The sequence below is a fragment of the Bos mutus genome, chromosome 27, assembly GCF_027580195.1.
Source record: "Bos mutus isolate GX-2022 chromosome 27, NWIPB_WYAK_1.1, whole genome shotgun sequence".
Taxonomy (NCBI): Eukaryota; Metazoa; Chordata; class Mammalia; order Artiodactyla; family Bovidae; genus Bos; species Bos mutus.
This window is the reverse complement of record NC_091643.1, coordinates 14135076-14150660: the sequence shown is the minus strand read 5'-3', so window position 1 is coordinate 14150660 and position 15585 is coordinate 14135076. Positions and strand designations below refer to the sequence as shown.

Genomic DNA, 15585 nt, shown 5'->3' with positions numbered 1-15585 from the left:
CACCAAGGAAACAAAAGCAAAAACAAACACATGGGATCTAATTTACTTAAAAGCTTTTGCACAGCAAAGAAATCAACAAGACAAAAAGATAATCCACTGAATGAGAAAATATTTAAGTGATATGACTGATAAGGGGTTAATATCAAAATATATAAACAACTCCTACAATTCAATATCTCAAAACAACCCGATTAAAACATGGGCAGGAGAGCTGAATGGACTTTTTTTTCATAGAAGACACATGAAAAGATGCTCAACACTGCTAGTCTGAGAAATGCAAATCAAAACCACAACATCACCTCATACCTGTCAGAATGGTTATCATCAAAAAGAACAATTTTGATAATTGGCAAAACTAATACAATTATGTAAAGTTTAAAAATAAAATAAAATTAAAAAAAAAAAAGAACAAATAACTAAGGTTGGTAAGAATGTGGAGAAAAAAGGAACTCTTGTACGCTGTGGTGAGAATGTACATTGATCAGACCACTATGGAAAACAGTATAGAAATTCCCAAAAAAACTAACAAAACCATTATATCATTGAGCAATTCCACCACTGGATATATATCCAAATAAAACAAAAGCACTAATTAAAACAGATACATGCATGTAATATTCACAACATTTTAATAGCTAATTGTGGAAGCAACCTAAGTGCCCATCTACAGATGAATGGATAAAGACATCATGTATATATTTATACACACATGCATTCATACGCAATGGAATGTTACTCAGCCATAAAAATTAATGCAATTTTGCCATTTGCAACAACATGAATGGACCTGTAGAATATTATGTTAAGCAAAGTAAGTCAGAAAGCTAAATGCTGTATGTTATTACTTATATGTGGAATCTAATAAATAAATGAATGATTATAGCAAAACAAAAACGGATACAGAGAACAAACAAACTAGTGGTTAGCAGTGGGAAAGGGAAGGGGGAAGGGGCACGATAGGGGTAGGAGATAAAGAGAGATAAACCACTATGTATAAAATAGGTTACAAGGATAAACTGTACAAGGCAGGGAGGATAGTATTTTATACATAACTTTAAATGGAGTACCATGTATAAACATTTTGAATCAGTATGTTGTACACTTGAAACTAATATCACATTGTGAGTCAACTATATCTCAATTAAAAAAAAAATTTTTTTAATGGATCAGGAGATCTATGTGTTCCAGAAGCAATAACTGCAGTCAGAAGACAAAACAGATGAAAACACCAAATATATATGTGTATTTAGGGGATATCATCAAATCTGTTAGAGACTGAGGGATAAACTGGTGACTGATACAGAGATAACTAAGGAAAATTAAATTGTGATAATCCTTGAGGGGATCTCAAGAAAGACTTACTCTACAAGAAAGTCAATGTGACTGAGGTACTACACTGCTCTGTTACGAATGTTTCATAGTCTTAATAATATAAACATATAATACAGATCTAACAAAAAATGTGATGTAAATAACTCTAAGAAGAGAGTAATTATAGACAGAAGTGTTTATGAGTGAGTGTGATTGCATGCTATGTGCATATCATTGTATGTGTGTGAGTGGGTGTGTTAAGTAGTTAAGAGAACTGGTTTCTCATCCTTCCCACTAGGTATCCAATGGAAAACATAAAACTTTAAAAAAATTCAAGAAAGAATAGTATAAAAATAGTATTTGCAAATACAGAAGCAAAATATAAAAGAACAGCTTAAAAAATTGAAAGAGGTTTCCTCAGGGGAGCAAGAATTAGGCGTGAATAAGGATGGAAAAGAAAACTTATTTTTCAGTAAATGTTTAGAAGTACCATTTAACATTTTAAAATGTATATTTATATTTTATTGTGTAAATAAAGAGGAGAAAAATGAAGAACTAATACTCAACTAGACAATAAGACATTTTCATCAAAAGACAAAAGATTTACATGGCAAAGACCATTCTTGGTAGCAGGAAAGAATGAGTGCCTAATTGAAGTAGAATGCCTGCAATGTGTATTTGTTCTCTTTAAACCAAAGAAAGGGGCAGAGGGGAGAGCTTTCCAATCATGTCAATACACTTAACAATCTTTTTTTTTTTTTTAGCATGAGTTTATTTTTTTTAATTAATTTTATTTTATTTTTAAACTTTACATAATTGTATCTTGATTGAGCAGAGCAGAAACCAGCATGCAACCAGAGTAACTGTGTGATCATCTTTGCTCTGAAGTTTTATAAGTTTCTCCCACCACACTATGCCAGGCACACTTTTAGAGATGCAATTAAAATGAGGATTATCCCCAACCTACATGATGTTCTTAGGATTTGTTACATGCATTCAAAAACATTCTATCATGTTTTACCTTTCATCAATGTACTCTAGATTTAGAGTGTATTTTCCTTTTCTTTACCTTTTAATTTGGGAGGCAATGCTCATATTAATGACCTAATACCCACCGTTTGCCTCAAGGTCAAAGGATCTGTCAATATTGTTTTAGTTTTAACTTTCCTCTAGTGCAAGAGTGATATTTTTATTTTAAAGTCATCTGCCTAGAAAAATCATTTCTCATGGCAAATATGCTCATTTGTACCTTTTTTGGACACACAGAAGATTCTATCCAAATCAAAAATACAATATTACTTCCAGCTGTGGGAACTGAGATAGGTCAGGGTTGAAGCAGTAGAAAAATACATTGCCTAAACTCACATGGAGCTATAAACCAGAAACAATCAAGTATCCCATCACACAAACATCCCTGTGTTCCTAATTATTTTAAAAATGTATTTCAAGACCCAAAAGGTGAATGCTCAGGTAGTCAAATCAAGAGAAAATGAACTATGCAAGAAATTAAGATCATACAACAAAAAACACCTATATTCTTCCCACTTGTGCTAGGTCCTCTGAAATACAGAGAAGAGATTAAGATATGGTTCTTGCCCTCAGGTAGAATGCAGTCCAGCTGGAGAGACACAAGTAGCACATGTGAAATGCAAAGAAAGGACCTGGAAATTCTTACAAATGAATAATATGTGACTGAACTCAAAGACAGAGGACAAATGTGACACAGGGCTCAGAGAAAGGGAATAAGGAGAAAGGATTCATAGAAAAAGTGGCTTTGTTTGAGGCTTTGAGGAGGGGTAGGAATTGGGTCCAATGACTGGAAGGGGTTTGAATCCTTTGTAGTTTAGAAACTGGAATTTGTAGTTTAGAAATTGAAGCAACACTTTGGGTTGGGACAGGAGTGGGAAAGGGAGAGCTTGGGGAAAACAGGAACAAGATCAGAGCTGAGTGTATCATGGTTTCCTTTTTGCCAATTTACTCTGGATTTGGAGTGTATTTCCCTTCCTTTTCTTTAACTTTTAGTTTGGGAGATGATGATCACGTTAATGGTCTAATACCCACCAGCTGCTGCAGGTGAAAGCATCTGTCAATGTTTTAGTTGTAACTTTTCTTTAGTACAACAGTGATGTTTTTATTTTAAAGTCATCTCCCTAGTAAAATCAGTTCTCATTGCAGATACTGTCATTTCTCTGTATCCACACAGAGTTGGATCCAGGACCTCCTCAGTATATGAAAATCCACAAACATTCAAGTTTCATAGTTGGATTCCTCACCTGTGAATTCAACCAACCATGGGTGAAATTTTCCATTCATGGTTGGTGGGATTCATGGATTCAAAGCCCACAAATATGGAGGACCAATTACATATTTACTGAAAAAAAGAATCCAAGTATGAGTGGACTCACACAGTTCAAATCTGTGTTGTTCAAGGAACAAAACTGTATAGGCTTGAGTGCATCATTGAATGGTTCATCTAGGAGAAGCTGTGGGTCAGAAAGTGATCAGCCATTAATTTTAAACAAAATAGATGGAAACTGGGCTTCCCAAGTGGCGCTAGTGATAAAGAAACTGCCTGCCAATGAAGCAGACATAAGAGAGACAGGTTCAATCCCTGGGTCAGGAAGATTCCCTGGAGGGGGAAATGGTAACTCACTCCAGTATTCTTGCCTGGAGAATCCCATGGACAGAGGAGCCTGGTGGGCTATAATCCATAGGATTGCAAAGATTCAGACATGACTGAAGTGATAGCATGCATTAAGATGAAAACTAACGACAGTTTGGGAATGTCAATTCTCCAAAAATCAAGCGATTTCCATTAGCAACATGTGCACTATTTCCTCTGGGGATCTTGGAGGATTATTCTATAGAAGCTAGATCTTTGAGACCTTTCCAGGCATCAGTGAGCCATCATGACATCTCCTAGATTCCAATCGCTGCTCACCTTTGCAGAAAACTGGAAGAAATCTCACTCCTGATAGAAGTAAATCATGGACAGTGCTAATCTCGGATTAATCTGAAAAGCTGAGTAAAGAAAAATGGATCTTTCTCTGAACCATTTCAATCCACTTATTCTTTGATTCTGTGTGCGTTTTTCCTTTAATATTTATTTCTTTGGCTGAGCAGTGTCTTAGTTGCAGCCCAAGATCTTCACTGCAGCACATGGGATCTAGTTCTCTGACCAGGGATCGAACCTGGGCCCCCTGCATTGGGAGCTCAGAGTCCTAACCACTGGACCACCAGTGAAGTCCTGTGCTGTTGCTTAAAACATCTATACACTTAGTTAAAAGTGGGTGGAAATAGGGGGAAAATAAACATACATTTATACTAATCTGCTTGTGAAAGTGAGAATTGCTCAGTAGTATCTGACTCTTCGTGACCCCGTGGACCATACAGTCCATGGAATTCTCCAGGCCAGAATACTGGAGTGGGTAGCCTTTCCCTTAACCAGGGGATCTTCCTGACCCAGGGATTGAACCCAGGTCTCCCGCATTGCAGGTGGATTCTTTACCAGCTGAGCCACCAGGGAAGCCCTAGTCTATAAATAATATAGATTCAGAGTTTTGCTCTCTGTCACATCCAATTTTAGGATATTTGGAAAGAAAGCTTTTACAAGATACTTGCAAACATTACTCAAGAGGTAAAATGGCTTCGTGGAACTCTCCTGATGGCTGGAAAGAAGGGGCTCTACAGAGGCACCCCACCCTGTCCCTTCTTTATTAACTGGTTGAGAGGACCGTGACCCTATGGAACTTTTGCCTGGAGTTCGTGGTTGTAACATTTGTTTAGATTTCTCTCAACTACCCAGTTTCTCAAAATGCCTCTCAGGGTATCTCAGGTGGCTTCGTTCCTGTCTTTGCTCAGGTAAGGTTGATGATCTAATTTAGGTATGAGCCTTAGGCACCTATTTAGATTTTCAGTTCTGCTTAAGGTAGAGGCACTAAGTGTTAATAAGTTTCAGGCAAGGAGGAGGAGAGGGGAGGGAGAGAAAAGGAACGGAGGTTGGGAGTGAAAGTGAAAGTCGCTCAGTTGTATCTGACTATTTGCGACCCCACAGATTTTTATACAGTCCATGGAATCCTCCAGGCCAGAATACTGGAGTGGGCAGCTTTTCCCTTCTCCGGGATCTTCCCAACCCAGGATAGAACCCAGGTCTCCTGCATTGTGGGCAGATTCTTTAGCAGCTGAGCCATCAGGGAAGCCCTAGGATTAGCAGGTGCAAACTATTAGATATAGAATGGACAAACAACAAGGTCCTATTGTACAGCGCAGGGAACTATATTCAATATTCTAAGATAAACCATACAGAAACAAAATAGGAGAGACAATATATATAACAGTCAATTTTCTGTACAGAGAAACCTCCACAACATTGTAAATCGACTGTACTTCAGCAAATCCTTTCCTAACGTTTCAGGCAAAAACTCATACCTACAAGGGGAAGTTGTGTACATGGAGTTCCTTTTAATGTGAATCTGGAAATTCTTATGATGAAGATGACCGTTTTAATGACTAAATTCAGTAGTGCTAAAAGAAACCCGGGGTAGTAGGGGAACACAGTGGTTTTCCAAAGAATTTAAAACTGACTGCCGCACGGTAGGCAAAAATCCAGCAGCACGAGCAATCTAAGCAAGAGTGACCGACACAGAAGAAAGCCAATATTAAGTGAACGAAGATAATTCACAAAATACTGCACAAAATACACAAAGTGCTGCAACACCCAATAAGGAGGAATATTCAACTGTGACAGCAAGTCCAGTGTGTGGGTGTTTCCCCACTCCACCAAGCAATTCTCTGATAACCAGCTGAGAGTCCAACTATTTACCTCAAGTCTGAACCCACAGCTTAAGGGCTCAGTCCTACAAGACCCCCACCCCAACTCCCACTCCCTGCAACCCCACAGATACTTCAGATGCCAACCATAAACCCCAACTGTCTCCTGGGGTTCTGACCAACTGGCTGTAGATGAGTGGTTCCCAGGACCCCCTCCTTGAGTTTTATTAAGTTGCTAGAACCACTCACAGAACTTAGAGAAATATTCTGCTTACCTTATCTTTGTTATAAAGAGGAACGGTTGAATGGAAGCGATACGCACAGCAAGGTGTGGGGTAAGTGTGAAGGACTCCCATACTCTCCGAGTTGACCCTTCTCCCCCAGTCTCCAAGTTGGCCTCAAGATAGAGGCTCCTGTTTTGGAGTTTTTAATGGATGCTTTATTACATGGTCATGATTGATGATGTCATTGGCCAACAGTGATTTAACTCCAATTTTCTGTTGATGGGCAGGCTGTGTTCCCAGCTGGAAGGAATGATGCTGAAGCTGAAGCTCCAATATTTAGGTCACCTGATGTGAAGAGCCAACTCATTGGAAAAGTCCCTGATGCTAGGAAAGACTGAGGGCCGAAGGAGAACAGGGCATCAGAGGATGAAATGGCTGGCTGGCATCACCGATGAAATGGACATGAACTTGGGCAAACTTCAGGCGATGGTGAGGGACAGGGAGGCCTGGTGTGCTACAGTCCATAGGGTTGCAAAGACTCAGACACGACTGGGCAACTGAGCAATGACAACAAGGACTGAGTATTAATAATATATTTTTGAAAAGATCTGAAAACACCTGGGCTACTGAGCGCAGCTGCAAGCATTGATACTAGGATAATATAGACAAAAATAATACACTTTATGGAAAGTCTGCTGTATATCAGATACTTTGAAAAACATTTAGGGACATCATTAGAGGATCTGGGACAACCGTATAATACACACAGAAGTTAATTTCTGTTTACTAGAAGAAATGTAATATATATATAACACATGATAATTTTATTTTATTTTATTTTATTTATTTATTTTTTAATTTTCTGTTTAGTTGATCTATCCAGAAGTGTGAGTGGGGTATTAAAGTCTCCCACTATTATTGTGTTATTGTTAATTTCTCCTTTCATACTTGTTAGAATTTGTCTTACATACTGCGGTGCTCCCATGTTGGGTGGATATATATTTATAATTGTTATATCTTCTTCTTGGATTGATCCTTTGATCATTATGTAGTGACCTTCTTTGTCTCTTTTCACAGCCTTTGTTTTAAAGTCTAATTTATCTGATACGAGTATTGTGACTCCTGCTTTCTTTTGGTCCCAATTTGCATGGAAAATCTTTTTCCAGCCCTTCACTTTCAGTCTGTATGTGTCCCCTGTTTTGAGGTGGGTCTCTTGTAGACAACATATGTAGGGGTCTTGTTTTTGTATCCATTCAGCCAGTCTTTGTCTTATGGTTGGGGCATTCAACCCATTTACGCTTAAGGTAATTACTAATAAGTATGATCCGTTGCCATTTACTTTATTGTTTTGGGTTCGAGTTTATACACCATTTTTGTGTTTCCTGTCTAGAGAATATCCTTTAGTATTTGTTGGAGAGCTGGTTTGGTGGTGCAGAATTCTCTCAGCTTTTGCTTGTCTGAAAAGCTTTTGATTTCTCCTTCATACTTGAATGAGATCCTTGCTGGGTACAATAATCTGGGCTGTAGGTTATTTTCTTTCATCATTTTAAGTATGTCTTGCCATTCCCTCCTGGCTTGAAGAGTTTCTATTGAAAGATCAGCTGTTATCCTTATGGGAATTCCTTTGTGTGTTATTTGTTGTTTTTCCCTTGCTACTTTTAATATTTGTTCTTTGTGTTTGATCTTTGTTAATTTGATTAATATGTGTCTTGGGGTGTTTCTCCTTGGGTTTATCCTGTTTGGGACTCTCTGGGTTTCTTGGACTTGGGTGATTATTTCCTTCCCCATTTTAGGGGGAAATACACACAGAAGATTAATTTCTGTTTACTAGAAGAAATGTAATATATATATAACACATGATAAATTTAAAAAGAAACTCTACAGAGCGCATAAAACAATCATTTACACGGTATATTGTGTTTGGATTTCTCTGTCTTCAGGAAAATGTCATTCTTCTGTTCCAGATGGTTGATGATGCCTGAAATCTGATGTTCTGATAAGAGAGGCATTACACCATTGTTTTTATGATTAATACTGATACTTAATGAGTTGAATTATAACGAGGTGAATTTCTTGGGTATCTTCAATGTTAAGTTTTATTTTATATTTCGACAGTTTCAGTCTATCAGGCTGTCTGTCTCCATCTGCCTATTTTATTTCAACCTGTGTTGTCAGAGATTTTAACAACTTGAAAACTATCCAAGTAGTTCTGGAAAAAACAGAAGCAGGTTACAAATCCCATTCCAGGGCTGCAGTGCACACACAATTAAAAGAACAGGAAGGAAATTCCTCAACATGCTGATTCCATTAATAATGTCTTCTCTGGGTGCTGGGATCCTAGTGATCTGTATACACTCCCCTGATACTCTCCAATATTTTCCAAAATGTTTACAATAAATATGCATTATTACTCACTCTTGAGCCTGTTATCAAAATTCTGTTTTGCATCTGGTGCTCAAACTATTGCACAATTGCACTCATCTCACACACAAGTAAAGTAATACTTAAAATTCTCGAAGCCAGGCTTCAGCAATATGTGAACTGTGAACTTCCAGATGTTCAAGCTGGTTTGAGAAAAGGCAGAGGAACCAGAGATCAAATTGCCAACATCCGCTGGATCATCAAAAAAGTAAGAGAGTTCCAGAAAAACATCTATTTCTGCTTTATTGACTATGCCAAAGCCTTTGACTGTATGGATCACAATAAACTGTGGAAAATTCTGAAAGAGATGGGAATACCAGAGCACCTGACCTGCCTCTTGAGAAATTTGTATGCAGGTCAGGAAGCAACAGTTAGAACTGGACATGGAACAACAGACTGGTTCCAAATAAGACAAGGAGTACGTCAAAGCTATATATTGTCACCCTGCTTATTTAACTTATGTGCAGAGTACATCATGAGAAATGCTGGGCTGGAGGAAGCAAAAGCTGGAATCAAGATTGCCGGGAGAAATCTCAATAACCTCAGATATGCAGAAGACACCACCCTTTTGGCAGAAAGTGAAGAGAAACTAAAGAACCTCTTGATGAAAGTGAAAGAGGAGAATTAAAAATTGGCTTAAAGCTCAACTTTCAGAAAACTAAGATCATAGCATCCGGTCCCATCACTTCAAGGGAAATAGATGGGCAAACAGTGAAACAGTGTCAGACTTTATTTTTCTGGGCTCCAAAATCACTGCAGATCGGTGATTGCAGCCATGAAATTAAAAGACGCTTACTCCTTGGAAGGAAAGTTATGGCCCACCTAGGTAGCATATTAAAAGCAGAGACATTACTTTTGCCAACAAAGGTCCATCTAGTCAAGGCTATGGTTTTTCCAGTGGTCATATATGGATGTGAGAGTTGGACTGTGAAGAAAGCTGAGTGCCAAAGAATTGATGCTTTTGAACTGTGGTGTTGGAGAAGACTCTTGAGAGTCCCTTGGACAGCAAGGAGATCCAACCAGTCCATTCTGAAGGAGATCAACCCTGGGTGTTCATTGGAAGGACTGATGTTGAAGCTGAAACTCCAGTACTTTGGCCGCCTAATGCGAAGAGCTGACTCATTGGAAAAGACCCTGATGCTGGGAAAGATTGAGGGCAGAAGAAGAAGGGGACAGCAGAGGATGAGATGGTTGGATGGCATCACCGACTCAACGGACATGGGTTTGGGTGGACTCCGGGAGTTGGTGATGGACAGGGAGGCCTGGCGTGCTGCAGTTCATGGGGTCGCAAAGAGTCGGACACGGCTGAGCGACTGAACTGAACTGAACCATCAAGCATATCTTCAAGTTAGCACCCACTGGTTACACTGAGTCTCTGAAAAGTGGCTTTCACAAGGACCACACAGCAGTTGCTCCACAGCATGTGAGATGTTAGTTGCCTGACCAGGGATTGAGCCTGCAGTGAATTCTTAACCACTGGACCAGCGGGGAAATCCCCTGCCATAGAATTCTTTGCTTTTTGAAGCACCAACCAAAGGAGAGAGCATTAGTCAGGTTTGAGACAGTAACATTCATGGCACCTCATTCCCTGAAAGGCACAATAAAATGGATTTTGACTTTACAGGCCACAGTTATTAGTCTCATCTCTCTGAAGATTTATCTTCATGGTTGAATGTTGATGACTCATGCACACAGATACACAAACACACAGCAAATACAGTCATACACGCACACACAAACATGCCTCCACACGCAGAGAGGCACACAGAAGAGAGTTTAAATAAGCAAAGGCTCTTGATTTCGGTTGTCAAGTAAGAACTCATTCTGTATCCTGTCTTTCTCCTCCTATGGCAGTGTTCTTTCCAGTAGTGGCGGAATAGAATGAAAAATCTGAAAGTCTAACATGAAAATGGTTTTGCTTTCCTGGCATATTAGCAACATGTGCACTATTTCCTCTGGGGATCTTGGAGGATTATTCTATAGAAGCTAGATCTTTGAGACCTTTCCAGGCATCAGTGAGCCATCATGACATCTCCTAGATTCCAATCGCTGCTCACTTTTGCAGAAAACTGGAAGAAATCTCACTCCTGATAGAAGTAAATCATGGACAGTGCTAATCTCGGATTAATCTGAAAAGCTGAGTAAAGAAAAAATGGATCTTTCTCTGAACCATTTCAATCCACTTATTCTTTGATTCTGTGTGCGTTTTCCTTTAATATTTATTTCTTTGGCTGAGCAGTGTCTTAGTTGCAGCCCAAGATCTTCACTGCAGCACATGGGATCTAGTTCTCTGACCAGGGATCGAACCTGGGCCCCCTGCATTGGGAGCTCAGAGTCCTAACCACTGGACCACCAGTGAAGTCCTGTGCTGTTGCTTAAAACATCTATACACTTAGTTAAAAGTGGGTGGAAATAGGGGAAAATAAACATACATTTATACTAATCTGCTTGTGAAAGTGAGAATTGCTCAGTAGTATCTGACTCTTCGTGACCCGTGGACCATACAGTCCATGGAATTCTCAGGCCAGAATACTGGAGTGGGTAGCCTTTCCCTTAACCAGGGGATCTTCCTGACCCAGGGATTGAACCCAGGTCTCCCGCATTGCAGGTGGATTCTTTACCAGCTGAGCCACCAGGGAAGCCCTAGTCTATAAATAATATAGATTCAGAGTTTTGCTCTCTGTCACATCCAATTTTAGGATATTTGGAAAGAAAGCTTTTACAAGATACTTGCAAACATTACTCAAGAGGTAAAATGGCTTCGTGGAACTCTCCTGATGGCTGGAAAGAAGGGGCTCTACAGAGGCACCCCACCCTGTCCCTTCTTTATTAACTGGTTGAGAGGACCGTGACCCTATGGAACTTTTGCCTGGAGTTCGTGGTTGTAACATTTGTTTAGATTTCTCTCAACTACCCAGTTTCTCAAAATGCCTCTCAGGGTATCTCAGGTGGCTTCGTTCCTGTCTTTGCTCAGGTAAGGTTGATGATCTAATTTAGGTATGAGCCTTAGGCACCTATTTAGATTTTCAGTTCTGCTTAAGGTAGAGGCACTAAGTGTTAATAAGTTTCAGGCAAGGAGGAGGAGAGGGGGAGGGGAGAAAAGGAACGGAGGTTGGGAGTGAAAGTGAAAGTCGCTCAGTTGTATCTGACTATTTGCGACCCCACAGATTTTTATACAGTCCATGGAATCCTCCAGGCCAGAATACTGGAGTGGGCAGCTTTTCCCTTCTCCGGGGGATCTTCCCAACCCAGGGATAGAACCCAGGTCTCCTGCATTGTGGGCAGATTCTTTAGCAGCTGAGCCATCAGGGAAGCCCTAGGATTAGCAGGTGCAAACTATTAGATATAGAATGGACAAACAACAAGGTCCTATTGTACAGCGCAGGGAACTATATTCAATATTCTAAGATAAACCATACAGAAACAAAATAGGAGAGACAATATATATAACAGTCAATTTTCTGTACAGAGAAACCTCCACAACATTGTAAATCGACTGTACTTCAGCAAATCCTTTCCTAACGTTTCAGGCAAAAACTCATACCTACAAGGGGAAGTTGTGTACATGGAGTTCCTTTTAATGTGAATCTGGAAATTCTTATGATGAAGATGACCGTTTTAATGACTAAATTCAGTAGTGCTAAAAAAACCCCCGGGGTAGTAGGGGAACACAGTGGTTTTCAAAGAATTTAAAACTGACTGCCGCGACGGTAGGCAAAAATCCAGCAACACGAGCAATCTAAGCAAGAGTGACCGACACAGAAGAAAGCCAATATTAAGTGAACGAAGATAATTCACAAAATACTGCACAAAATACAAAAGTGCTGCAACACCCAATAAGGAGGAATATTCAACTGTGACAGCAAGTCCAGTGTGTGGGTGTTTCCCCACTCCACCAAGCAATTCTCTGATAACCAGCTGAGAGTCCAACTATTTACCTCAAGTCTGAACCCACAGCTTAAGGGCTCAGTCCTACAAGACCCCCACCCCAACTCCCACTCCCTGCAACCCCACAGATACTTCAGATGCCAACCATAAACCCCAACTGTCTCCTGGGGTTCTGACCAACTGGCTGTAGATGAGTGGTTCCCAGGACCCCCTCCTTGAGTTTTATTAAGTTGCTAGAACCACTCACAGAACTTAGAGAATATTCTGCTTACCTTATCTTTGTTATAAAGAGGAACGGTTGAATGGAAGCGATCGCACAGCAAGGTGTGGGGTAAGTGTGAAGGACTCCCATACTCTCCGAGTTGACCCTTCTCCCCAGTCTCCAAGTTGGCCTCAAGATAGAGGCTCCTGTTTTGGAGTTTTTAATGGATGCTTTATTACATGGTCATGATTGATGATGTCATTGGCCAACAGTGATTTAACTCAATTTTTCTGTTGATGGGCAGGCTGTGTTCCCAGCTGGAAGGAATGATGCTGAAGCTGAAGCTCAATATTTAGGTCACCTGATGTGAAGAGCCAACTCATTGGAAAAGTCCCTGATGCTAGGAAAGACTGAGGGCCGAAGGAGAACAGGGCATCAGAGGATGAAATGGCTGGCTGGCATCACCGATGAAATGGACATGAACTTGGGCAAACTTCAGGCGATGGTGAGGACAGGGAGCCTGGTGTGCTACAGTCCATAGGGTTGCAAAGACTCAGACACGACTGGGCAACTGAGCAATGACAACAAGGACTGAGTATTAATAATATATTTTTGAAAAGATCTGAAAACACCTGGGCTACTGAGCGCAGCTGCAAGCATTGATACTAGGATAATATAGACAAAAATAATACACTTTATGGAAAGTCTGCTGTATATCAGATACTTTGAAAAACATTTAGGGACATCATTAGAGGATCTGGGACAACCGTATAATACACACAGAAGTTAATTTCTGTTTACTAGAAGAAATGTAATATATATATAACACATGATAATTTTATTTTATTTTATTTTATTTATTTATTTTTAATTTTCTGTTTAGTTGATCTATCCAGAAGTGTGAGTGGGGTATTAAAGTCTCCCACTATTATTGTGTTATTGTTAATTTCTCCTTTCATACTTGTTAGAATTTGTCTTACATACTGCGGTGCTCCCATGTTGGGTGGATATATATTTATAATTGTTATATCTTCTTCTTGGATTGATCCTTTGATCATTATGTAGTGACCTTCTTTGTCTCTTTTCACAGCCTTTGTTTTAAAGTCTAATTTATCTGATACTGAGTATTGTGACTCCTGCTTTCTTTTGGTCCCAATTTGCATGGAAAATCTTTTTCCAGCCCTTCACTTTCAGTCTGTATGTGTCCCCTGTTTTGAGGTGGGTCTCTTGTAGACAACATATGTAGGGGTCTTGTTTTTGTATCCATTCAGCCAGTCTTTGTCTTATGGTTGGGGCATTCAACCCATTTACGTTTAAGGTAATTACTAATAAGTATGATCCCGTTGCCATTTACTTTATTGTTTTGGGTTCGAGTTTATACACCATTTTTGTGTTTCCTGTCTAGAGAATATCCTTTAGTATTTGTTGGAGAGCTGGTTTGGTGGTGCAGAATTCTCTCAGCTTTTGCTTGTCTGAAAAGCTTTTGATTTCTCCTTCATACTTGAATGAGATCCTTGCTGGGTACAATAATCTGGGCTGTAGGTTATTTTCTTTCATCATTTTAAGTATGTCTTGCCATTCCCTCCTGGCTTGAAGAGTTTCTATTGAAAGATCAGCTGTTATCCTTATGGGAATTCCTTTGTGTGTTATTTGTTGTTTTTCCCTTGCTACTTTTAATATTTGTTCTTTGTGTTTGATCTTTGTTAATTTGATTAATATGTGTCTTGGGGTGTTTCTCCTTGGGTTTATCCTGTTTGGGACTCTCTGGGTTTCTTGGACTTGGGTGATTATTTCCTTCCCCATTTTAGGGGGGAAATACACACAGAAGTTAATTTCTGTTTACTAGAAGAAATGTAATATATATATAACACATGATAAATTTAAAAAGAAACTCTACAGAGCGCATAAAACAATCATTTACACGGTATATTGTGTTTGGATTTCTCTGTCTTCAGGAAAATGTCATTCTTCTGTTCCAGATGGTTGATGATGCCTGAAATCTGATGTTCTGATAAGAGAGGCATTACACCATTGTTTTTATGATTAATACTGATACTTAATGAGTTGAATTATAACGAGGTGAATTTCTTGGGTATCTTCAATGTTAAGTTTTATTTTATATTTCGACAGTTTCAGTCTATCAGGCTGTCTGTCTCCATCTGCCTATTTTATTTCAACCTGTGTTGTCAGAGATTTTAACAACTTGAAAACTATCCAAGTAGTTCTGGAAAAAACAGAAGCAGGTTACAAATCCCCATTCCAGGGCTGCAGTGCACACACAATTAAAAGAACAGGAAGGAAATTCCTCAACATGCTGATTCCATTAATAATGTCTTCTCTGGGTGCTGGGATCCTAGTGATCTGTATACACTCCCTGATACTCTCCAATATTTTCCAAAATGTTTACAATAAATATGCATTATTACTCACTCTTGAGCCTGTTATCAAAATTCTGTTTTGCATCTGGTGCTCAAACTATTGCACAATTGCACTCATCTCACACACAAGTAAAGTAATACTTAAAATTCTCGAAGCCAGGCTTCAGCAATATGTGAACTGTGAACTTCCAGATGTTCAAGCTGGTTTGAGAAAAGGCAGAGGAACCAGAGATCAAATTGCCAACATCCGCTGGATCATCAAAAAAGTAAGAGAGTTCCAGAAAAACATCTATTTCTGCTTTATTGACTATGCCAAAGCCTTTGACTGTGTGGATCACAATAAACTGTGGAAAATTCTGAAAGAGATGGGAATACCAGAGCACCCGACCTG

The 15585-nt window shown here is 39.4% G+C and overlaps 2 non-coding genes across 2 annotated transcripts; both read right to left on the bottom strand.

Moving 5' to 3' along the window:
* Positions 1-4481: 4481 nt before the first annotated feature.
* TRNAG-CCC (transfer RNA glycine (anticodon CCC)) lies at positions 4482-4554 on the bottom strand. The gene has a single exon. It is a non-coding gene; the product is annotated as a tRNA-Gly (tRNA).
* A 6458-nt stretch (positions 4555-11012) lies between these two features.
* TRNAG-CCC (transfer RNA glycine (anticodon CCC)) lies at positions 11013-11085 on the bottom strand. The gene has a single exon. It is a non-coding gene; the product is annotated as a tRNA-Gly (tRNA).
* Positions 11086-15585: the final 4500 nt, after the last annotated feature.